General features: G+C 46.4%; 1 long non-coding RNA gene across 1 annotated transcript; it reads right to left on the bottom strand.

The window, feature by feature from the left end:
- Positions 1–7,361: 7,361 nt before the first annotated feature.
- On the bottom strand, positions 7,362–25,658 carry LOC142818796 (uncharacterized). The gene is made up of 3 exons (XR_012896448.1): positions 25,532–25,658; positions 11,997–12,122; positions 7,362–8,012 (listed from the first exon to the last, which is right to left on the bottom strand). It is a non-coding gene; the product is annotated as an uncharacterized LOC142818796 (long non-coding RNA).
- Positions 25,659–26,204: the final 546 nt, after the last annotated feature.

Genomic DNA, 26,204 nt, shown 5'->3' with positions numbered 1-26,204 from the left:
ACTTTCAAGCAAGTATTCAGGCATATTCTTATTTTTAACACAGTTTCCCCATCAGTACAATGGGCATAATATTTCCCTGCCTCATTGCATTTATGAACACTACAGAACTCCATAGAAATGTCTATAATGCAGAGTACCTATAGAGGTCTGTAACATTATGACTGGTGTGGAGAAAGTGAATAAAGAAGAGTTATTTTCTCCTTCCCATAGCACAAGGAGTAGGTGAAATGAAAATTAATAGGTAGCAGGTTTTAATCAAACAAAAGGAAGTATGTCTTCACACAACATAGAATCAACCTGTGGAACTCCTTGCCAAAAGATGATGTGAAGGCCAAGACTATAACAGGATTCAAAAAAGAGCTAGATAAATGAATGGAAGATAGGTTCATCAGATGGGCAGGAACGATGCTCCTAGCCTCTGTTTGTCGGAAGCTTGGAATGGGTCACGGGGGTGGGATCACTTGATTTACTACCTGTTCTGTTTAGTCTCTCGAGGGCACCTGGCATTGGTCATTGTCAGAAGGCAGGATACTGGGCTAGATGGACCGTTGGTCCGGCCCAATATGGCTGTTATGTTCTTAGTACCTAGCAATGAAGCCACCATGACTGCCGGTACTAGTCAATGATCGAGGCCTCAGTGTGCAAGTTGGTATGCACAATGCAGCAGATAATCTCTGCCCCCTACAGCACAAAATAACAGCTGAGAGAGAAACAAATTGGAGGAACGGGGGGAGTGGCAGAGGACAAAACAAGCAAGTTATTATAAAACTAGCAGACTTACCCACAGTTGCCTGAGTTCTTCAGGGCAGGGCCTTGGGGTGCAGGAGTATGGATGTCAGGGGTCTGTTTTTCCCCATTCCTGGCAACCCACCCAGGCCACCCGGGAATGTTTCCTCCCTCTCCCCACCAGGCCAGCCCCCTAGCCAGCAGCGACATGTTCTCTCCTTCCCCACCTCCAGAACTGTGGCGAAGTGCTGTGGGGGGAGGAGATTGGGGTAATGGGGCTACTTATTGGTGAGCCAGCAGGCATGATGGTGGATTCCCAGCCCTGCTGGCCACTCCCTTGTTGCTCCCAGTGGACACTCTGCAGGATAGCTCTCCCCTGTGGGCTTGCTGTCCCAGGTGCCCACTCTCATATCATATCCCGCTGAACAATAGCCCCTCCCTTCCCATGTAATGGAAAACTGTCCTTTTCCTGGGGCTTCCGGTTGTCTTGGCACAACCAAATCCTGACCTGGCTTTCAGTTAGGAGAAGAGGAAGCTGAATGCCAAATTTGGTGGCCCTAGCTTTCACTATTTAGGAGTTCTTGAACAGTCTCCCAGACACAGACTCTCTCTCTCACCCCCCCTTTCTCTCCCTCTCTTCCCCCCCCCCCACACTCTCCCTCTCCCCCTCCCACCCCCACACACACATACATACATATATCTCAGTTAACTATTTACTCTGCCATTTACTCAGCCAATCAGCTAGTTCTCGGTTCCTCACTGATCTGAAAGTGTTGGCCTAGAAGTAATTGTGGCACCACATTTTCAACACTGAAATTTTCAAAGGTCAAACAATTGATCCCGTAACACATTGTTGATGCAAAATAACTTGCATGTGCAAAATCCCAAATCTGCAGTTGCAAATAGTATTTTCATGTGCAAGTCAGGTATCTAAATGCCACATTTTTAATGCATGATGGGCAAGATAAACTTTTATTGGATCAACTTTGGTTGTTGAAAGAAATAAACTGCCAAGCTTACACAAAGCTCTTCTTCAGAGACTTCTGAGAGTAGCTCAAAAGTTTGTCACTAGCAGAAGATGGTTCAATAATAGATATTACCTCATCCACCTTATCTCTTGAATAGTCTGGAAAGAACATAGCTTCAAAACTACACACAAATTTTTAAATGAGCATATTTAATTAATGCATATACAGATACCATGAGCTGTATCTGAATATGGACAGTAAAGCATTTGTCTGTAAAACATCATGCAGACCTATGGTTGCAGTAGGAATGGTGGCATACTCATGTGACATGCAAACACTTAGGGCTATGTCTATACTACGAGCCTCTTCTGCAAGAGGAAATGCAAATGGAGTGCTCATTTGCATAGGTCACGCTCATTTGCATTTCCTCTTCCTTTCCCTTTTGCGCAAGAGGTTTTTGTGCAAAAAAGCACTGACTGGCATTCCCATGGACACCAATAGTCCTGCTCCTCACAAGGATGGCACCAAAACACGATTTAAGATACTTTGACTCCAGCTACATAATTAAAATAGCCGGAGTTGCGCATTTTAAGCCAAATTTCCCCTTTAGTGTAGACCAGGCCTAAGTAACTATCTCAGGTGCCACCTGCATGTGGAAGTTTGGCTATTTAGGGGCTGTGTTTGTAACTTTGGCTCTAAGACTTTTGCAAAAGACTAAAGTAAATTGAGAGGATGTGCTGGGAAGGAAGAAAGCCTTTGCTGTGAAACAAACATCCTTGATAACTGCAGACATGCCAAGGGAAGATAGGAAAGGAGCGTGGAAAGGGACTGGATTTATCTGAAAAGATGATGCAGTTTGAAATGCTTCCAATTATGAAAGTTCCACTTTAAGAAGTTTGTCATTTCAATTTTTCCTACACACTTTGTTGTGCGTATATTTCAGAGAATTCTTATCTCCTCAGCCCATTGCCACAGGCTACAGGTCTGGAACGCAGCCCAGTTCCCCTCTCAGATGTAACGCAAAAGGGCGGGGAACAGTGTCTCAGCAGAACTAGTCACAGTTATATCCACTGTCATAAGGCTCTGTAGGATCTGCTGGTCCACCAAGCAAACCAGAATCAGAGGGGTACCTGCCTGATACGGCCACTTTTAACTTTCTTGTGTCACCTGCTATTTAATCTGCCTGAAGAGCACCGGCTGAGGAACAGCATAGTGTCAGCCCTGCTGGCTGCCAGAGAGGCACATCTATACTGATGACAAATCCCAGTGTCCATTTTCTTCTTCCTTTGAAATAATCTCATTCTGGCTGGCTGACAAAAATAAGCAGGAACTGATGGCAGAAGAGCACATCTCTTTGCAGGATGCTGGTGGTGACTCATCTGCAGAACAGACTATGTCATGTTAGCTGTCTGGCCTAGCCATCTAGCTTTCAAATAGCTAGTCTCCATGAAGCAACAGATTCAGTTCCCCAATGGTATCAATTCAGCACTTCTTCCTTGGAAAACAGATTAGCAGAGCTCATATTATTTCATGTGCTTGAGTGTTCCTAGTGAGCTTAAAAGAGCTCTCATCCATTCAGTGCTTGTTCTGAAGATCCCCTGATACTTGATCTAGGGAACTAATCTGGAAATCAGAAGCCCTGACCAGACTATCAATAATTCTATCGTGTGACCTTCAACAAGTCACTTCTATCTCTCTATGCCTTAGTTTGCCTACCTGGAATATGGATCCTTATCCTTCTCGGTAGAACTCTTTGAGGGCCAAATATTAGTGTTATTTTATAAAAGATCATAGAATCATAGAATCCTAGGTCTGGAATCCTAGGTCGAGTCCAACGCCCTCCCCAAAGCAGGACCAATCCCAACTAAATCAAACCAGCCAGGGCTTTGTCAAGTTGGGTCTTAAAAACCTCTAGGGATGGAGTTTCCACCACCTCCCTAGCTTACCCATTCCAGTGCTTCACCACCCTCTTAGGGAAATAATTTTTCCTAATATCCATCCTAGACATCCCCCACTGTAACTTGAGACAATTGCTCCTTTTTCTACCATCCATCATGCTAAGAACAGCCTCTCTTTATCCTCTTTGGAACCTCCCTTCAAGAAATTGAAGGTTACTATCAAATCCCCCTCACTCTTTTTTGCGGACTAAATAAGCCCAAATCCCTCATCCACTCCTCGTAGGTCACGTGCACCAGCTCCCTAATCATTTTGGTTGCCCTCTGCTGGACCCTCCCCAGTGCCTCCATTTCCTTTCTATAGTGGGGGCCCAGAACTGGACACAATACTCCAGATGTGATCTAACCAGTGCTGAATAAAGGGGAACAATAACTTCTCTCGATCTGCTGGCAATGCTCCTCCTAATGCACCCTAATATGCCATTAGTCTTCTTGGCTACAAGGGCACACTGTTGACTCATATCCAGCTTCTCATCCACTGTAATCCCCAGGACCTTGTCTGCAGAACTGCTACTTAGCCAGTCGGACCCCAGTCTGTAACTATGCTTGGGATTCTTCCATCCCAAGTGTAGGACTCTGCACTTGTCCTTGTTGAACCTCATCATGTTTCTTTTGGCCCAATCCTCTAATTTGTCTAGGTGACTCTGGACCCTATCCCTGCCCTCCAATGTATCTGCCTCTGCCCCTAGCGTAGTGTCATCTGCAAACTTGCTGAAGGTGCAATCCATCCCCTCATCCAGGTCATTAATAAAGATGTAGAACAAAACCAGCCCTAGAATCGATCCTTGGGGCACTCTGCTTGAAATTGACCACCAGCCAGGCATCAAGCCCATGGTCACTACCCATTGGGCCTGACAATCTAACTAGCTTTCTATCCACCTTACAGTCCATTTATCCAATCCATATTTCCTTCCTTTGCTGGCAAGAATATTGTGGGAGACGGTATCAAAAGCTTTGCTAAAAGTCAAGATATATCACATCCACTGACTTCTCCATGTGCACACAAATCCATAAGGATTTATCTCAGTATCCTTGGCCAGTATTTCCTTTCCCTTTGCCTTTGTGGAGATGGCTGCATACTGGTGGGTGTGGCGGGCCCCGCCCACCTGTGTCCCCAACACCCTTGTAATACAGTTTATAACTGGCCCTTTAAGCCGGGCTGAGGCCCTCCAGCCTGAGTCCACACCGCAGTTTATAACTGATCCTTTAAGCAAGGCCGAGTCCACAAAGCAGTTTATCATTGTAGCGGGGATGCACCCCAGGTAGGGGGACCCAGGCCCACCCTACTTCACCGGGTCCCAGCCCAGGGCCCTGTGAGCGACCAGGTAGCAGGTCACTCCCTTGGCAGGGCCATCCAGCTGAAACGCACCGAGGTTCTCGAGCCGGAAGAGGCGGCTCCCACTCCTGCCCTGGGCCACTTCCTACCTGGATCCCCGGGCTTCCTTCCCCTGGACTTGCCCAGCTGGCTGCGATCTCCAGACCGGCTGTGATCTCCAGACCGGCGTCCCGTCGGCAGGCAGTCTCCGGGTTGCACCACCTCACCCCCGCATCCCTTCCGGCCTCTCCTGGAGTCCCTGGCCACAGCTGAGGGGGAGCTCCCTTCTCCAGTCCTCCTCCTTCGGCTGTCTCCCCAGACTGAGTCCTGGCCCGGGCTTTTATAGCCCTGCTGCAGCCCGGGCATGCTCGGTAGGGCTGTGGGGGAGGGGCCTCTGCAGCCAGGTAACCCTGGCTGGGCCCTGTAGGTTCAGTGCGGGGCTGCCTCGCCCCGTCACAGTGGGTTACCCAGTAATAGATGCATGCATGTCAGTGGTGCCATTTGTGATTGAAAATATGATCCAGACATTGCTAAAAGACATTGCTAAAGGCAAAATGGTTAGGGGAGGAGGCAGAGAAAACCAAGAGTCCTAGCACACCTTACATTTGTCTTACTCCTCCTCGTTCATCCCTATCTTCCTGGGGACAGAGGAATAGAAGAAGGCAACCAGATAAGTGCTCTTCATATGAAGTCTTCATTAGCAGCGTTACACAAAGCCATAGTTTTGAATGGTTTGGCTAACCAATTAGTACACACACCGAGCTCTGGTAGCCCCAGAATTTCATGCCTGCATGATTTTTCATTGTGTTTGTCACCGCGTGCTCCCCTCCCCATCTGTCTGGTGCCTCCTCCTGGTCTCTCTGAGAATTAGCTCTCGAGGCCAACCCAAACATGGTTTTCACATCCTCTGATGTCTCCATGTTCTCAGAGCCAGTTAAGATAAATCCATAAGGATCGCTCTGGTTCTGCAGTGCCTTCCTCATCCCAAGAACTACAGTGATCTCTTTATGACTCATCACTCCAGCCAGGTCACCTAGGGCACGTCTGTACTGTGGCTCTATTTCGGGATACCAGAAGTATCCCGAAATAGCTATTCTGTGTCTTTTCAGCATGTCCATTATTTTGAAATAATGGGCTCGCTATTCCGGCATCCCTGGAACCCTCATTCCACAAGGGTTAAGGGGCGTTTTGGAACGGCACTTTATTTCAGACTTTGGTGCTATGTAGGCAGTGCCAAATTTTGAAATAAGCTATTGTGAAATAAGATACGCAATTTGGTTAGCTCAGATTGCATAGCTTACCGAGGTATGCACTACTGTATAGACCTGCCCTCAGTGACTAGCAGGGGAACCCAGGCCTACCCTGTTCTGCACCTTTCAGTCGAGGGGCCCGTCACTCAGCAGCTCTGCTAGTCCTCACTGCTCCTTCAGGCCCCAGTCCCTCCTCCATCTTCACAGGGAGCAACTGCCCTTCCCTAAGCAGCAGCCCAGGAAGGTCCTGCACAGGTGAACCTGTCTCTAATCAATCTTCTGCTCCCAGGCTCCTGCTCCAGAGCCAGGCTCTGGTATTAACTGGCCCACCTAGTCACATTTACCCTGCTCAGGCCTGTGCACAGTAGTGGCCCATCAGTGTTGAATTCTTAGCAATCAAGTGCACTCCTGGTGTAACATGGTGGAAACTAGGGATGAATTTAGTTCTACCTTTCTGTGGTGTTATTTTTGGGAGCCAAAGACAACAACTGGGGAAGGGTCCATTCTCATATAGAAGAAGAAATTTCCCCTTCCAATCCATAAACAGCTAAGCATTTTACTAAGAAGCAATAGCACCCAAGTTGTCCTTAACTTGTGAGCTCTTCCTTTTTGTATGTGTGGACAGTACAGCAGAACTGATGTTATGCACCCTAACTTAAAACTTTAGCAATAATTGCCTTTAAAGATGCACTGTCAAGCAGAGTGCCCTATATTTTCTCACACAACTTTTTAGTGCAAGACATCTGTAGCATAGTGTTATGGCCTAATAGGTCCCTTTGGGATGAATGCAATTCTAACCCCATCTCCAAATTCCTGTCTTCTGGACCCATGGCCCTTGCCTTCCATAGCTAGCGTTTTGCTACTGCTGGCCTTTTCCCCTTTCCTCCACAAGAGCAGTGGCCTTCACTAATAGGAAGCTGTTGTTCATTGTTAGCATTGGGTTTTGCTGCTGAGAGTTGGGTTTGTTCACTTGTAATCTGTCTAGCCAGACCTTCATGTGCACCACTCTCTTGGTGGTCTAACACAGTCTATTATGTGAGCTATTGGTCCTTATCTGTCTTCACTCCGTATTAAGTGCAGGTGACAATATAATTCTTGGAATGATTTTAACTTTATTACATTAAAAGTCAGTAAATAATTTTGAAACGCCTGTTTGGATTTTCTAAATGTAATATCCACTACAATATGCTTATTCTCAATGGGCAGTTCAGCAAACTAGCTGCCAGCTGGCGCTTGTGCTTCCTACCAAATATAGACACGTGTTCACAAGTAGGGGAACATTTTTAATGGGAATACCACCCCTAAATACTTACAACAGAGGGAAAGCTTCGTAAAAACGACAAGGGTTATATATGTGTAAAGGAAGAATTGGACTTATTGTGACAATCGGGGAAATATGTCTGTGTACAGATCAAATTCTTATTGATACTGGGGACTCCATATATGTGCCAGCCTGTGAATTCCATTTTGAAGATGGGGCTTGCTTGTCTTCTCTACATGCTCATCTCCCTATTGACCTACAACCCGCAGGAAGTGAAGGGAGAAATTCTTGTACCAGGCAGAGTACTCGGTTTGATCACCCCACATTCTCCATGTGCCAGACTGCAGAGGGAGGTGCTTCAGGACCTTTGCCTTGCAGTAAGGTGGTGGGGTAGGAGCTTCCATCCAGAAGGAACAGAGTCTCAGAGCTTCTGCAGGCATTTGTCTGAAGTCCCAAGCCACTGCAGGGGTGCCCCAGCTCTCGAACTTCTGAAAGAGTTTGGCCATCCTTGTTTTGAAGGCAAGGATCTCTCCTCACCTGTTTTAGACAGACAGAAGAAGAGATGAGTCAGATTCCACATTCCGTAGGAGAAGTCATGTTTGGAAGGGTAGAAAAGTAGCAAAGAGGGGCACATGTTTGTAGCAGCGGGGTCATGTCTAACTGCAGATCCAGCTGAGGAAGAAGAAAACTGATTGCAGACCACAGAGAGAGAGAGAGACACTCCAAGACTGAGTGGGGGATCTTGGCTTCTTTACAGGACTTCAGCCTAAGCCTAGAAAATAGTGAAGAGCCATGAAGAAACTGAGGCAGGGAAATGCATGCTACTGTTTTATCATTTTTTCTATATCAGTATATTCCTTGTAATAACTACAGTAAAGAACAATTGCTTTGGGGGCCCCTTTCAAAGCCCATTTGTCCGTTTGTTTGCATTGTCACGCGTCCCTGAAGAGGTGAACTGTAAACCAGGGTACTCATGAGGTTGGCGTTCTCGGAAAAGTCACGCTTAAGCCATGGGGAAGTCTGGGGCAGTGCTCAGTATTGGTGAGGGCGTCACTGGACTAGAAGAACCCCTCATTTCTGTGAAGTGGTAACAGAGAGCTTGTTCCCAAGAAATATGCCAGAAAGAAGCATAAGGATGTACGGGCCCAAATACAGCAGCCTAGTGACATATCCACAAGAGGGAGCTTACTAGGCCTGCCAGAGACATGACAAACAAGCCCAACTTTTGACATGGAGTTTAGACTGTAACCGGGACTCACTGGATTCCCAGTACAGGCAGTCCCCGGGTTACGTACAAGATAGGGACTGTAGGTTTGTTCCTAAGTTGAATCTGTATGTAAGTCGGAACTGGCGTCCAGATTCAGCTGCTGCTGAAACTGATCCGTTTCAACAGCGGCTGAATCTGGACGCCAGTTCTGACTTACATAGAGATTCAACTTAAGAACCCCAGGCGTCCCCAAGTCAGCTGCTGCTGAAACTGATCAGCAGCTGATTCCAGAGCAACTCTGCCTCGGGCTTCCTGTAGTCAGCCGCTGGTCAGTTTCAGCAGTGGCTAACTTGGGGACGCCTGGGGCAGAGCAGCTCGGGTGCTGCTGGGTTGGTCCAGTAGCGCGGCCGCTCCTCGGCGCTACTGGACCAACCCAGCAGCACCCCAGCTGCTCTGCCCCTGGCGTCCTGATTCAGCCACTGCTGAAACTGATCAGCAGCGGCTGAATCAGGACTCCTGGGACAGAACAGCTGGGGTGCTGCCTGGTTGGTCCAGTAGCGCCAAGGAGCAGTGCTGCGGGACCAACCGGCAGCGCCCCACCTGCTCTACCACAGGCCCCGGGCTTAGCTCCACGTATCCCTCGTCTGCTGGGGGGGGGCACTAGCTGTGTCCCCCCCCCTGCCCCTAGCAGACCAGGGAGATGCGTAGCAAAGTGGCGGAGGACCCGCACCGGACCGTGGCACTTCCAGATCAGCTCCGCGGTCCGGCCCGGGTCCTCCACGGCTTTGCTCAGCGTCTCCCTGGTCTGCAGACCAGGGAAACGCTGAGCAAAGTGGCAGAGGACCCGGGTCCGGACCCCCGGCTGCTTCCAGATCAGCTGGAAGTGCCGCGGGTCTGGCTGGGTCCTCTGCGGCTTTGCTCAGCGTCTCCCTGGTCTGCTGGGTCCCCCAGCAGACCAGGGAGACGGGGAGCAGCTTTTCTCGCCCCGGAGGAGGCGGGCGGCGGGACCAGGCGTCCCGCCGCTCCAGTCCTCCGGGGCGAGAAAATCCCCGTTCGTAACTGCGGATCCGACATAAGTCGGATCCGCATAACTCGGGGACTGCCTGTATTAAATAGAATTCATAAGCGGTGTGCTGAAGAGGCCCCACATTATCACAAGCCTGAAGTGTTGGAGATATCACATATGCTAATGCCTGCTTCAGTTGGGGAGGATACCTCCGGATGCACTGTGACCAGCTGCATGTTAGGCTACCTGTTAATGCACAGTGACAATAACTACAGACTATGTGTGAGTGGGAACAAGTGGCATGGCTAACACTTTTTAAAAGCCAAGCCCTATGCTACCTATAGAACAGAGATTAGCCCATGGTGAAGATCTACATTTTGGAGAAATTGAAATTTAGGCTTGAGCAAAATCATTAAGCTTCAGCTGAGACAGTGAGGCAAAATGTCTCTCTATCTTTACATTTCCCTGCTCCTGGTTCTGCCTGGGGTAATTTCAATCTCATAGTGTGGGCACTCTCAGGCTATGTCTACACTGCTGGGTTTTTTTGGCAAAAGAAATGCAAATCGCAGCTCTCATTTGCATATCTTCTGCCGAGCCTTTTTTCAGAAGAGGTTTTGCCGCTAAAAAGCCCTGTATAGACAGGGCCATTTGTCGGAAAACCCCCTTTTTCGCAAGATCCAGCATCCCTCCAAAAATGAGATATACAGGATCTTGCAAAAAAGGGTTTTTTCTGACAAATGGCCCCGTCTACACAGGGCTTTTTAGTGACAAAACCTCTTCTGAAAAAAGGCTCGGCAGAAGATATGCAAATGAGAGCTGCAATTTCCATATCTTCTGCCGAAAAAATCCAGCAGTGTAGACATAGCCTCAGAGCTGCTCTTTGGCAGAGTAAAGCCTCATGCTGCCTAAAGGACTCAGGACAAGAGGAGAGGTGAAAATAGATGGTCAAAACAGAAGGAGGAGAAAGTACTCACAACAGGGTTAATACATTGCGGCTATGTCTAGGCTGCAGGCTTCTTTCAGGAGAAGCTTTTCCAGAAGAGATCTTCTGAGAGCGTCCACACTGGCCAAGCACATTGAAAAAGCGATCTCGCATTTCAGCTGTGATTACTATGGAGGGAGTGGCCAGCAGGGCACCTGTATTTTTTTCTTCTTCTTTCAAAAGAACTCCCTCCTTCCCCATCCACACACACCTTTTTGTGAAAGAGCTCTTTCGGAAAAAGGCTTCTTCATAGAAAGAGGGTTACCAATATCAGAAAAACCCCTCTGTTTTCAATTTTTTTTTGAAAGACTGATTGCAGTGTAAGTGTATTTTTTCGGAAAAACAGTCGTTTTTCCAAAAAAACTCTGTAGTATAGATATAGCCTGGGGCACCAGGGCATAAGCAAGAAGGATAAAGCTGACTCCATTGGCTGACTCCAGGCCTGGCCACCTGATCCATATTGCAATTTGGACTGCAGCTTGTGAAACCTGAGTTAAACCCAGAAGTGATGGCAGCTCTGGAGCTGGACTGTGCGTCTAGCAATGCTCATTCTAAAAGAGGTCTGCCAGATTGGATTTGGTTTGGGCATCTTTCAAGCACACACAAGTCATCTATTGAAAGAGGACGTGCTATTCTTCCTTGCTACCTTCAGTGTGGCTTACAGTCAATTTGATATTGCTTTGAAAGCATCTAGCATTTAAATCTGTCTGGTTCTCCATTATGAGCTGTTACTGTATCTTTCCATGATGAATCAGAAAGCTTGGAGGTTGTGGGAACGGGTGGCACATTGACAGGAGTTTCTTAATTTCTAGCTCCTCCACAGGATCCTCCCACTTCCTGCATCAGGCTGAACATCCTCCAGACAGCCTGGTCAATATGCAGGAGGCCTTGGGCTTCTATGTATTTGTACAACATCCAGCGGCAGAGGGTCCCAAACCTCAACTGAGGTTGCTGCCACAATGTAAGGGTATGTCTACACTAGCTCATTAATTTGAGGTAGGTAGGCAAATCAAGGAACCGGGGTTACAAATGAAGCCCGGGATTTAAATATCCCGGGCTTCATTTGCATGTTCCCGTCTCGCTGCCATTTTTAAATCCCCCTTAGTCCAAATGAACCGCTCACGGCTACACGTGGCAGCTTAAAGTTAATCCGGACTTAATGAGCTAGTGTAGACATACCCTTGGTTATTACAGAGGAGAGCAGGGAGTCAAGGAGAAGAAACTTAAACTGCCTGGGGACTTTTAGGAAGATAGATCAGATTTACTATTAGAATTTAGCCAGGACTCAAGAGTCCTTGCTCTTCTTGAAAACACACAGTGAAATACCCTTTTGCTGAGGCTCCGCTTTCCTTCCATTACTGCAGGCCTCCTGTCCCTCCGAGGAGCGTCATCAATTCAGAAAGACACCTGCTGCTGGTCAGCCTCGGAGCAGGTTTCCTGAGAGTCTCCTCACTATTAAAAAGAGGAAAGAATCCATCTTCACCCCAGGGTACCAGATGCAGGCACTAACTTAAAAGGTATCAATCCCATACTATGTTCCCACTTGCCCCTAGCACACACCTTGAGTCATTGCCCTGCTCTTGCCTTTGCTTTACCCTATGGCACAATTTTATCAGCTTCCTGTTAAAAATTACAAATTCCCAGTATCCAACCATTCTCCTGCCCTCGGCATAATGGCATATGTGCTCTTTGGAGCTTCCTCAAGTGAGCTATTCTGAGACCTGCTCACAAAATATATGGCTTTACAGCCTGTCTGAGCCTCTGCAGCAAGCACGAACACTAGATTTTCAAATCTAATCTCGTTTTTGATTAAATTTTTTTTCTCTCCCATTTGTAATCTGACTTGGTGATGTGATTGGTGCAGCTCAGTATAAATATATGCTTTAGAATTAAACTGGCTCAGCAATCTTGACAATGATTTCTCAGAAATTAAGCTGGGACAATTTGTTTGGCTGAAGCAGACTCATTTGAAACATATTGGATGGAAAGGCTATAAAAGAATAGCCCTGGAACAGAGCACACTAATAAATATTATCAGTGGTCATTAGCTCATTCATGTCTGGTTTCAAGGGTACCAGGAAGATCTCAGTGACCATATGCTGCCCTCTGGCAGCATGCAGAAACTGTACGTTATACAAAAAGGTTGCGAAACACTGTGCTACACCAAGTGCAAACCAGACATAGCGATCCAGTCAAATAACACATGGGGCTCGTCTACACTGGCCCCTTTTCCGAAAGGGGCATGCTAATTTCACAGGTTGTAATAGGGAAATCTGCGGGGGATTTAAATAAAAATGTCCGCCGCTTTTTTCCGGCTTTTAGAAAAGCCGGAAAAGAGCGTCTACACTGGCCCCGATCCTCCGGAAAAAAGCCCTTTTCCGGAGGATCTCTTATTTGAAGTAGGAATAAGAGATCCTCCGGAAAAGGGCTTTTTTCTGGAGGATCGGGACCAGTGTAGACGCTCTTTTCCGGCTTTTCTAAAAGCCGGAAAAAAGTGGCGGACGTTTTTATTTAAATGCCGTGGGGGATATTTAAATCCCCCGTGGATTTCCCTATTACGACCTGTGAAATTAGCATGCCCCTTTCGGAAAAGGGGCCAGAGTAGACATAGCCATGGTGTCTCTTCAGCATACAACAAGACTTGCTGGAGTCACTTTCATGAAGCATTCGGTGCTCACATCAGTGCCTATAGGAACAGGGCTGGGATAACAAGAATAAGCCCACCAAGCAATGGCCCAGATGGTCAGCTGTCAAAGAGGCACACGCTGCTCAACACAGCAAAAAAGTGCCAGAATTGTCCTACTGCACTCTTTATTGTAGGCCCACTGCAAAATGAATTTGTTCCCTGGGATAATTTATCACATCCTGAAGGCATCATTAAATCAGATCAGCTTCAATAGTCGCAAATGGCCACCATGAGAGCCAATGATAGCCTGGGCACTGTCTGGCCACAGCCACACCTCCTTCCCTAGCTTGAGGGAGGGAGACTTTGCACAGTCTATGTCAAAGGACCCTCTCCACTGTTGCCTTCCACCTGTGGCTGGCTTCCCTGGCTCTGGGGCTGCATTTACCTTGACAGCATGGTATGCAGTAGCCTTAATACAAGTGAAAATTGGAGCCAGTATCTTTAAGGGAATGCATATTTCTAAGGGTTGCAATTTAGAGTCCCTCTGAAAGAACATCTAATTGGGACCCCTTGTGTTCATAACTCTCTAATGGAAGGACAGTAAAACTCCAGTTGTCTGGCATCCAGTGGTCCGGCACTCCTGATAGTCTGGCACCACCTGGAACCCAGAAGTGCTCCAGGCAGCTGGACAATTGGAGCTGCTCTGCCCCGTGCTTCCCCAAGTCAGCCGCTCGTCAGTTTCAGCAAAAGCTGACTTGGGGACGTCTGGGGCTGGGGTGCTGTCTGGTTGGTCCCACCGCGCCGCCCCCCCATTCTTCCCCAACCCACCCTAGACCCCTCATAATCCCCCCTTCCGATAGTCCAGCATAGTTGATAATCCGGCACCCCCCGGGTCATAAAGGTGCCAGATTATCGGAAGTTTACTGTATTACGGGGATGCTTAAATTCTATAACAAACTAAACACTTAGGATATGTCTACACAATAGAGCTAAAGTTGGAATAAGCTACGCAACTTCACCTCTGTCAATTGCATAGCTGAAGTTGGAATAGCTTATTTCAGCTTTTGGCGCTGTCTACACAGCAGGCAGTCGAAGGGAGAACGCTCTTCCTTTGACTTCCCTTACTCCTCATGAAATGAGGGTAACAGGAGTAGGAGTAAGAAGTCCTCCAGCTTGACATTATGTCTAAATAAAGGCTGGTAGTGTAAACATGCTCTTTCTTATTTTGGGATTACATGAGTTATTCTGAAATAATGCTGCTGTGACCTTACTATGTTATTTTTGCTTTCCATAACCCTGCATGTCCTAAACAAAGGAATGTTGTGTTACTTTTTTGCCTTGTTTCTGATGTAGATTGAGCCAGGTAACATATCAGAGGACAATGAAAAGGAGATCTACATAGAAGGTAAGCAAAACCATCAAGCTAGATGAACAACTAGGAAGACTGCTTAAAAATCACAATGGGAGATGCATCCTGCCCCCAAGGAGGCCTTCCAACACTTGAAACAAAAACAAATGACATTGGGACATGCAAGAAATGCAGAAAGCCATTTTGGGGTCTATCACCTATAGGACAAAAAGTAAGCCGCACCCTATAAGCGCAGGAAAAGTGGATCCTCTTGATCTAAAAGCAGAGTAGTTGTAACTGCCTATAGAAGAGAAACTTGACAAGAAAAGCAGTGTAACCCACTGAAGTTCAGTTTTAGTCACTAAAAAGCATTTCTTGTTTTACTTGTAGCCATATCGATTCCCTCTCATCTTAAATATTATCACTTATGCATTGGTTCTGTGGAAATAAACTTACTCTTGATTTATCACAAACTATCCCATTGGCGTAGTCGGCAGGATTTACACACCATTGCTATATGACAAAGAATTGCACTCCAAGCATTGATTCACTAGATTTTAAAGGGCTTTTCAAGTGAGAAAGCTGAGAACAGTCAAAGAAAGGTCACTGTTTTATTATGTTCTATTTGTTTATTTTGGACGAGGAGATTGAACAGAAGGAATTTTAAAATGAACAGTAGCAAAGCAACTGCAAAATTAGAACTGGCCAGATTAGAGGGTGATCAGAAAGCTAAAGAACAGGAAGATGCAAAAGCAGCACAGGAACACCAAAAACAAGATAAAGTGTGGGAATGCCAAGCATGAGGAATAGGCCAGAGAGCCAAAGTGACACAGCACAGAAGCACCCAGTGTAATAGGAGAGATGGTGATACAGCCCCTTACTGGGGTAGGTGGACTTCCATTTGCTCATTCAGCTCTACCTTTATATTCTCTTAAACACTCTGTCCTCCCTCTAATTCTCTTTCTTTCTGTCCCACCAGTCTTCAATATCATAGGCTATGTCTAGACTGCAAAGAAAAGTCTGAAAACGATATGCAAATTGTGAATCGCAATTTGCATATCGTTTTCCGCTTTTTCCCCATAAGAGGCTTTTCCAAAATTGGCGTGTCTACACAGGGCCAAATTTCGTACAAACCTCCTCTTTCAGAATAGCCCTTCCTCATACAATGCAGAATACAGGGATGCTGAAAGACGCATTCCTTGAATGTGGCATAGCTTTTCTGGGATACCGAAAAGCTCTAGCTCTGCAGCGTAGACATAGCCTTACTCTTCTCAATCACACCACACACAAACACATGGACTTCTGACCTGCCACACACCACTCACCTGTCTACTAAAGCACCATAAACAAGCTGCTCCAGGACTTCACTAAGCTTCCAACACTCATACAGATTCACCCATGCTAAATTAGAGAGGAAGATCCAGGTTAGGACTCCACTAAAGTGGCATCACACAACCTTCATTTGTTGGTTTAGATTTTTTTTCTCCTATTCATCAGGATCACTTGTGTCTGATATTTGTAGAACCTAAATGAATCCACTCTCCTCTAATTACCTGTGACCCAGGTTCCATAAAAAGGACAATATGTTATTATCACTGAAGCCTTGAGCATCTGGCTACCTGCTTCCGACACAGACTGGAGCATGGTAAAACAACATGAAAATTCCTAGGTGAGCATGGAGGAGTAAAAAAAAAAAAAAAAATCGCTGCCCATCCAGAGAAGCAAGCTACCAAATAGAGCTGAGTGATTTATTCAATATTTCAGTGGCTGAAACAAAAACCCTCAACATTTTAATTTAGGGTCAAACATGATGTTTTGGTCAACCCTAAGTTAATTTTTGGTTTAGGTTCCATCTACATTCAAGCTGAGAGAATACTTTCTAAATTGGATAGCTGTATGTGCACCTGCCTTGCTAGGTAGCTACAGTGTGCAAAATGGCAGGATGGGCTAGCTACCCAGCTGAGTACCCGACTCTCAGGCGGGATTGTTCTTGGGGCAGCAAAACTTCTATTTTTGTGCACTAACTTGAATAAATCTAAGCCTTTGACAACTATCTGAGCTGTAAATTATACCTACAGCTTGAATGCACACATAACTGTCTGTTTAATTTCCAGGTGTTTTTGTAAGGGTTTTTTTTGAGGGGGGGGGTAACTAAATAAGTTTCAAAATCAAACATGATTTCAAAATAAACAGTCAAAACATTGTTATGAAAATATTAAAACTAAGCTTGTAAGCCTTTAAAAAAATCATATTTTTCAATCAGTGAGGAATAGGGGAGTGCTGGCCAACATTCGGTGACTCAAGGGTTAAACTCAGATAACTAGGGGGTGTTTGCAGGGAGCCAGGACAGCCAATGGAAAAAAGGTGTGGAAATTTAAATGGAAAGATATACCTGACTGCTGTTTTTCTTTGTGTGAGTTTTAAGCTAGAAGCTGAGGAAACAAGATGAATTGAACCAGGCAGAACTACCATGCCTACAAGGAATATGGGCATAGAAATGGACTAAGCCTTGAAGCACAGATCATGAGTAGATAGGGAAAATGTATATTTAGTTGTGATCGGGTTATTTTCTTTGGTTTTTTTTGCTTGGTTAAATGTCTTATGTGCCCCCCACTTCAGTGTATGTAAGTTGTACTCAGAAGGTATGTCTAGACTACATCCCTCTGTTGCCAGAGGGATGTAAATTAGATATACTGACATTGCAAATGATGTGGGGATTTAAATCTCTTCGTTTGAATAAAAATGTCCACCACATTTTGCCGAGTCAGCAGTTTGTCAGCAAAAATTGGCTGTCAAGATGGGGATCAGGCGACAAAGAAAGCCTTTGTCGGCCGATCCCTAATGCCTTGTAAAATGGGGTTTACAGGATTGGCTGACAAAGGCTTTCTTGACAGCTTTTTGCCGACAAACTGCTGACTTGGCAAAATACAGCGACCATTTTTATTCAAATGAAGCATGGGACATTTAAATCCTCACTTCATTTGCAATGTCGGCAATGTCTGGGTCTAGACATACCCAGAGATAGCATTTTTCTCTGTTGTAATCTGTTCTTTTCTCAGTTGCTCTAACACCTAGCAACCAAGTATGCTTTATCAAGTATATCTTTTGGTGTTTGTTAATAAAATCCCTATTTTTAAGGTGATGATTTGATTCTTGTGTCCTGGAAGATAACAGGAGGTCTCTGTATGAATGCCTAAGACTGAAAGGTCAGCTATCAGAGATTGCAGTTTGCTTTCTCTTTTTTTCTTCAAGCTCTCTCATGGTAAAAGAGCTTGGGGGTACCCTTCTGGAAGAAGTCCAAGAGCTTCTTCTTGGGTATAAGAATAAGGGTTATTTTTACACTCGATGGTGACGACCTATCTCCCAAGGCCAGGGAATCTGTAACCTTGGAGAATTTAAGCAGATGTTTATAGAGGGAAGGTATTTAAGGTCTCTTGTGGGTCCCCACCTTCTACTCGGAGTGCCAAAGTGGGATACAGCCTTGATATAGCCTAAGCTATTTCCTGAATTTGACCAGCATTTTTCACTGATTTTGGTTGAGTGGAAACATTTGAGTGAATAGGCTATTTAAATTATTCCAGAGCTTCTAACAAATTAAGCCCTTGAAATCACATCTCTTTTGCAAAACCCACAAAAAAAAATCAATTGTCAATTCGAAAACGTATCAGCCATGCTGCTTATCATCCCTCTTTCTTCAGTTTCCCAGGGCATCACATCTTCTAGGTCTGCTTTGACCATACAATGTTCACCACAAGAATTATCTGTCTAGTATATGTTGCCAAGGAGAATGTCATTACTGCTCAAGTAAATAATCATGAGCCATTGCACCATTTGGAATTCTAAGACATAGGAACACATCCACCAAAATATTAGGGAAAGGCAAGAAAGCCTCCAGAAAATGTCTAACAAGCCATAAGAGCATTTTCCTTATGCCCATCATCAGAAATTAATCCTCAAGTGTAGGTAACTATGCCATCTTAACTAGGAGGAAACCTTGCAAAAACTACAATGCACAAATCAGACAGAATTCTCATTGCGAAGTCAGACAATGCTTCAGAGAAAGACACAGCTCTGCAGCAGAGTTAATGAGGTCAGATTCCCCAAACAGCCCACCACTCTGAGCAGTGAAAATTGGAAAAGCCTTTGCTGCTGCCAGGACAGATCTGCTAAGCAAGGGCTAACTTTCCTGTCAGCTAGGGCCCTGCTGCTCTTCCTTTTGTTCCTTGCCTAGTAGGCGTAAGGGTCCTGAATCAGGGCACGACTAGGGCACTTTTGGAACAACAGCAGCCACAAAGCTAGCCAGGAACTGCAGAGAAGCTGAATGCAGAGAGGAAACCCAAGGAGCTGCATATGGAAAAGGCCATGACTGATGGATGGTACAGCTGGCTGCAGCTCTGGGTGTCACGTCTGGTGTAGCAACAGTAACCGGGCAGAGAACCGGTGCAGAGGGATCTCAATGAGACACACTATGCACTTTCTTGCAGGAACACTTAGTTTGTGGCAAGTAGGGAGCTGGGGAGTGGGATGGGATCGGATGCCAGAGGAAGGCTATGGCTAGGAGGTGCTTACCTTAGGTGGCTCCTAGTCAGTAACCCAACGGGGACCCTGAGGCAGGTTCCTCGCCTGCTGCAGCCTGAGGCTGGTCAAAATGACAAAGCTCCCTCTAGGTGCCACTCTGGGGGGTGCTGGGGAGACTGTGTGTGCTGCCCCCATCTTCAGGCCAATCATTGAAGCTCCCTTTGGATGGTTTCCAGCTAATGGGAGATGCAACAATTGGCCTGGGGGTGGGGGTAGCATGTAAAGTCTCCCCCCCTCCCCCTGCCAGGGGTGCATGGCACCTAGAAGAAGCCACCAGCCATTTCGAGCAGCCTCAGGATGCAGCAGGCAGAGAGCCTGCCTCGGGGTCCTGGCAGAGCAGGCCACAGACTGGATTCAATGGCCATATCTTGCCCACCCCTGCTTAGACACTGCCATTATACAGGACTGAGTGCCTCCATTTGTTCTACTCCGGGCAGTCCAATTCTAATTCCTCTACTATCATCTCAGCTTTGGTGGCCTGGTGATCTAGACATTTAGCAGCCTCTTCTAGTGTAGGGAAATTGCAACTGCTTCCTCAATAATTAATTGGAGGCACTGCTGGATACAAGACAGATGGATTAATTTAGACTTAGTGAAATTCCTTTGACATCAGTGAGGTGATAGGTCATTACACCAAGGGTGAATTTGGTGTATAGTTCTATTTTCATTTTCAGTTCTTTTTAATGCTACTTAAAGACTTTTTCTTGCTGTCTTTTAAAATGGAGTAAATTTAGGTCAAACAAGATTCCTAGTATCTTGTTATAGTAAATCTCTCTTCCACCCTGGACAGAGGTAGTCAGAAAGAAACTTACCTTTAATTGAAAATGGCAATGAAATGTATAACCGTTTCCAATGGCCTGATCCAGTGTAAAACCTGACTAAGATACTAATATTTCTTTACAGTGTTGTTTATATAAAAATCTGCTATACAAACAATAGGTTAGGTTGATCATTTATATTTTTCCTGGCTATTTCACACCCTTAGAAATACTAATGTGTTCTTTCTCTATTTAACATATGTACTCCCAACTCAGTATTTTTCCCTGTTTATATAATAGCTTAGGGCATGTCTACACCGTAGGGGAAAAGTTGAATTAAGAAACAACTTCAGATACATCAACTGTGTAGCTGAAGTTGAAATAGCTTAATTTAGATTTTGTCTACACAGCAGGAAGTTTTCCTTCCACTTCCCTTGCTCCTCATGAAATGAGGGTTACAGAAGTCGGGGTAAGAAGTCTGCCATCCTGAAATTATTTTGAAACAACAGATTGTTGTGTAGATGTGCACTTTGTTATTTCGAAATAATGCTTCAGTGTAGACATCCCGCTAGAGATCACAGCAGGTTCCCTTGCATTCTGAGCAGTGAAGGGGGCAGCATACTAACAAACTGGTGTGGAGAACTAGAGTTGTACTTAACAGTTTAAATTGCACGAAAAGACTTGGACTCTTGGTACACTTGAATTTCAATGCCATCTACCCTCCAAAAAAGTTCTGAAGTGTCCACATTGTTTATTTTATGCTCTCAGGCCTACATTTTCAAAAATCAAGCTTCATTGTATGGGAACAATTGACATAGGAAATTTTTGCACTCACAGAATTTGTAGGTGTCTAAAATACACACCTAACTGCATATTCTGGAAGGTTACAAATGGTTTGGGTGGAAATGGATTACTGGGCAATTGAATGCCAGGAAAGCAACCAATAATGCATGAGAAATACCATTTGGCACAGGGCTCCTTACTTACATGATGCTATTACTGTATATGAAGTCTGTCTGGCTGAGATGTGACAGTGCTGTTAGTGACAGCCAGGACAAGAGCAGTTCTTTCAAACCCCGTTGGAGCTTATTCAGATTGTGTGTTCCTTGAGGCAGGGGACATGTCTGTGCTCCATTCTACATTATTTATTTGATTATTAATCAAACTGACTTAAGCTGCACACAAGATTTATAACATTAATAACCTGAGCCTGGGACCAGTTAGCTCCACCTCCCTAGTGTACAAGTGAAGACTTGCCCTGAATCACAGCTAGCTTGCTACAGAATCACCTCACAAGCCAGACCATCCCACTGCACACATGCTTCCCACTCTTCACTTCCCCACCCTGCCCGGTACCAAGTGGTGGGATCTCTTACCACCAGTAGAAGGTGGGGAGCCCGGGTGGGCCAGTCTCTCTTGGTTCTGTGGCCTGCTGGGGACATCAGCTCGAGAATCCTCCATGCTGCTTTGAGCACGGGCATGTACTTGGAGTGGTTCACCCCTGTTCCTGTCACTTGCCCCTTCTGAGGTGTGAGGGAGACCTGACATGTCTATCTCGAGTGCGCCAGGCTACAGCTCCTCTTTCGGCTCTTCCAGAACTCCTTGTTGAAGTTCTGGCTGCACTTCTCTCATCCATTAATTTATGCACACCCCATCCATAGCCCCACAAAGGTGCAGGACCTCCTTGTCAGCCTCCTCCTGGCTATAGCCAAGATGGCAATTTATAAGACCAGGGAGCAGAGGTTGGCTGAGGGAGGGTCCTGCGACTGTGGGGCTTATTTCCACTCCTGTATCCCTTCAAGTATCCAGGCAGAGTTCTACTGGGCGGTGTTTGCTGGCTGTCTCTTGACATTTGAGGAGCAGTGGGCATTGTCTGGGGTTCTCTGCTTGGCGTCCCCATGTGGCTCCCTCATTTTGACCCTATGACCTTGTAATAAGCCCGGAACAATAACACGATCTCCTGCTGACCTGGGAGAGGAAGCGCCCTTTAAAACCCCTTGGTGGGCTGGTGCAGGAGCACCTAGCCCCGCCCACAGGAAGTCAGAGGGCAGGTCTAGGACTATAAGAGCTACACGCTCAGTCAGAGCTGGGCAGCTGACCCGAGCAGATGCCTGGCCTCAGCTCCCACAGCAAAGGTCTCAGCCATGTTGCTCCCAGCTGGAGGACTGGATTGGGCCACCAAGACTCCTGCCAACCCCTGAGCCCTGGCCCAGGCTACTGAGACACTGGCTGCCACCTGAACCCACACTGAACCCTCCGGGACCCTTGCTAAGCACAGATGACCCTCCCCCACCTCCCATCCCTCCCTTTTGGTGGCAGGTTCCCCCCTGCAGGGCCAAAACCTCTATGCTTGTCAGCTCTCCAGGAGTGAGGAGACCTGACACTTACAAGGCTGGAACCTGGCAGGAGCTTTGAATATTGGTATTCCCCATTTGCCTGATGTCCTGATCCTGGGCTGGGCCATAGGGGGCTGTTGCTTGGCAAATGGCTCGGCCAAGGTGTGCCTCACAGACTTGTGGGCACTTTAGGGAGACAGTGCCCCCCCTCCTACCTCCGCTGACTGAGGACCCTTTACAGAGTGCCAGAGTGGGGGAACATCCCTGACATACCGTCTTTGCCCATGAGAGCTCACCATTTACACAATACTGCTGAATAATAATCATTTCCTTAATAAAAAGAGTGGAGGCTGCATTATTTAACAGTAACACTGAGAGAGTGAACATTAATCTTAACATTGAAAAAGTATTGTTTGTACTGGATGGAGAAAATTTTATGTCTGAGGCAGTTCTCTCTATTGTCTCTGGATCAGTCACTTCTGTAAGTGTCACAAGTCTTTAGAATCATAGAATCAAAGGGTATGTCTACACTTGCCCCCTAGTTCGAACTAGGGAGGCAAATGAAGCATACCAAAGTTGCTAATGAAGCGTGGGATTTAAATACCTGTGCTTGATTAGCATATTCGCGGCCGGTCGCCATTTTAAAATGCTGGTAGCCCAAATTAACTCGCCGTGTATAGATGCGGTAGTCTGATCCAAAACCCTTCCCTCAAATTAACTGTTAATTTGAGGGAAGGATTTTGGATCAGACTACCATGTCTACACACGGTGAGTTAATTTGGGCTACCGGCATTTTAAAATGGTGACCGGCCGCGAATATGCTAATCAAGCACAGATATTTAAATCCCACGCTTCATTAGCAACTTCGGTATGCTTCATTTGCCTCCCTAGTTTGAACTAGGGGGCAAGTGTAGACATACCCATAGAGCTGGAAGAGACTTCAGGAGGACATCAAGTCCAGTTCCCTGCCAAGGCAGGACCAATCCCAACTAAATCAACCCAGCCAGGGCTGTGTCAAGCCAAGACTTAAAAACCTCTAGGGATGGAGATTCCACCACCTCCCTAGGGAATCCATTCCAGTGCTTCACCACCCTCCTAGGGAAATAGTTTTTCCTAATATCCATCCTAGACATCCCCCACTGTAACTTGAGACCATTGCTCCTTGTTCTACCATCCTAAGAACAGCCTCTCTTTATCCTCTTCGGAACCTCCCTTCAGGAAGTTGAAGGCTGCTATCAAATCCCCCCTTAATCGTCTCTTCTGCAGACTAAACAAATCCAAAATGGATTCACCAAGGGCAAGTCATGCCTGCCCATTCTGAATAACTTCTATGAGGAGGTAACTGGTTCTGTGGACATGGGGAAGGTGGTAGACATGATATACCTTGAGTTTAGCAAAGTTTTTGATACAGTCTCCCACAACATTCTAGCCAGCAAGTTAAGGAAGTATGGATTGGATAAATGGACTGTAAGGTGGACAGAAAACCATCTAGATTGTCTGGCCCAACAGGTAGTGATCAATGTCTCGTTGGCAGTTAGTTTCAAACGGTGTGCCCCAAGGATCAGTTCTAAGGCCAGTTTTCTTCAACTTCTTTATTAATGACCTGGATGAGGGGATGGATTGCACCTTCAGCAAGTTTGCAGATGACACTAAGCTGAGCTAGGGGGAGAGGCAGATACATTGGAGAGCAGGGATAGGATCCAGAATGACCAAGACAAATTGGAGGATTGGGCAAAAAGAAATCTGATGAGGTTCAACAAGGACAAGTGCAGAGACTTGCACTTGGGAGGGAAGAATCCCAAGCATTGTTACATGCTGGGGACTGACTTGCTAAGTAGCAGTTCTGCAGACAAGGACCTGGGGATTACAGTGGATGAGAGGCTGGATATGAGTCAACAGTGTGCCCTTGTAGACAAGAAGGCAAACAGAATATTAGGTTGCATTAAGAGGAGCATTTTCAGCAGATCTAGAGAGGTGATTATTCCCCTTTATTCAGCTCTATTAAGGCCACATCTGGAGTATTGTGTTCAGTTCTGGACACCCCCCCGCTACAGAAAGATGTGGACGCATTGGAGTGGGTCTGGCAGAGGGAGACCAAAATGATTAGGGGGCTAGAGAACATGACCTATGAGGAGAGGCTGAGGGATTTGGCCTTATTGAGGCTGCAGAAGAGAAGGATGGGGAGGGGGAGTTTGGTAGCAGCCTTCAACTTCCTGAAGGGAGGTTCCAAAGAGGATGGAGAGAGGCTGTTCTCAGTGGTAACGAATGACAGAGTGAGGGGCAATGGTCTCAAGTTGCAGAGGGGGAGGTCTAGGTTGGATATTAGGAAAACCTACTTCACTAGGAGGGTGGTGAAGTACTGAAATGGGTTCTCTAGGGAGGTGGTAGAATCTTCATCCCTACAGGTTTTTATGTCCTGACTTGACAAAGCCCTGGCTGGGTTGATTTAGTTTGGGCTGGTCCTGATTTGGCTAATCAGATTAGTCAGGCACGACTTGCCCTTCATGAATCCATGTTGACTATTCCTGATCACTTTCCCCTCATCTAAGTGCTTCAAAATAGATTCCTTACAGATTTTTCAAGCAAAAAAAACCAAACCACAAAATAGTCTCTCTACTTTTTACTGGGAAACACTGTGTTAGAGCAAACAAGCAATGCAGAGCCAGTCATTTGCATGTCAGTGCAGAAGAGGGACAGTTTCTCATTGCTGCTGGGTGACTGTAGTTGCCTAATAGGAACAACAAAAGTTGCTAATGAAATGAAGCTGTATTTGATCATGTTTATATGCAACTAGCAGGCAGTGTAAAGTCAAGGTTTTGACCACTAAAGACTTCTGGGAACAGTCTTTAAATACAGCTATGGTAAGCCTGGGATTGTTGTCCAGTTCCAAGGCAGTGTGAGTGTCTTAGAGACTGGTGCATGCTCTGCAATGGAATAGATTCACCGTTCATCAAGAATCATCACTATTGTGCCAACACGCAAACATATTTCAACTCACTTTGTATATAATGGACTATTGTACATTTGGATGCCCTTATTGCAGATGGCAACCTCTGCTGTCCTTACAAATCAACCCCTACCTGGTGTCAAGGAGGCAAGCCCCCACCATGCCTCAGTGCCCCCTGACTGCCCTCATCTAGCCCCTCTCAGGACAAGTTACAGTCTGTATGGGTTGCTCATCATTGGCAACAGGTTGTCTCCACTGCTCTTCTTACCTAGTCAGTCTCCTGATCCACCTGCAAACCAGGGTTTTGTCACCAGCCCGTAGCCAGTGGGAGTCTTGGCTGGCCCTCTTCCAGCCTTTGCTGGCTATCCCCAGCTTGTCTCCCTCCTAGGAGCTCCTGTTTCCTCTGCAGCCAGCCCTCCACTGGCTCCCCCTTTAAGCAACCTGTGCTTCTCTATTTATAGCTGTCAGCTGGGCCCTTCCTCGCCCTAATGGCTTCAGCTGGCCCCTCCAGGCAAACTGTGCTTCACTAAATAGCTGCCAGCTGGGCTCTCACTAGCCCGAACAGCTTCAGCTGGCCCCTCCAGGCAAACTGTGCTTCACTAAATAGCTGCCAGCTGGGCTCTCACTAGCCCGAACAGCTTCAGCTGGCCACTCTGTTACCAGCCCTAGCTCAGGGCCTGAGTCCTGGTCTTAAAGGGCCAGTGCAGGGCAGGCGCCCTGTCACACCTGGTCTAATGCACAGCTCCTTTAAAAAGCATTGAAGTAAAGAAGGTGTTACTTTTTTCAGCTGAGTAGTTTCAGATCCTTGTTTATTCTAGACTAACTGAAGTGTAGGAGCATAAGCTTTCGTGGGCAAAGACCCACTTCGTCAGATGCATGTAGTGGAAATTTCCAGAGGCAGGAATAAATATGCAGGCCAGGATCAGGCTGGAGATGACCAG

Source organism: Pelodiscus sinensis, chromosome 18, assembly GCF_049634645.1.
Source record: "Pelodiscus sinensis isolate JC-2024 chromosome 18, ASM4963464v1, whole genome shotgun sequence".
NCBI classification, from domain to species: domain Eukaryota; kingdom Metazoa; phylum Chordata; order Testudines; family Trionychidae; genus Pelodiscus; species Pelodiscus sinensis.
Note: the sequence above shows the minus strand (reverse complement) of the source record. Positions and strands in the feature narration are given on the sequence as shown.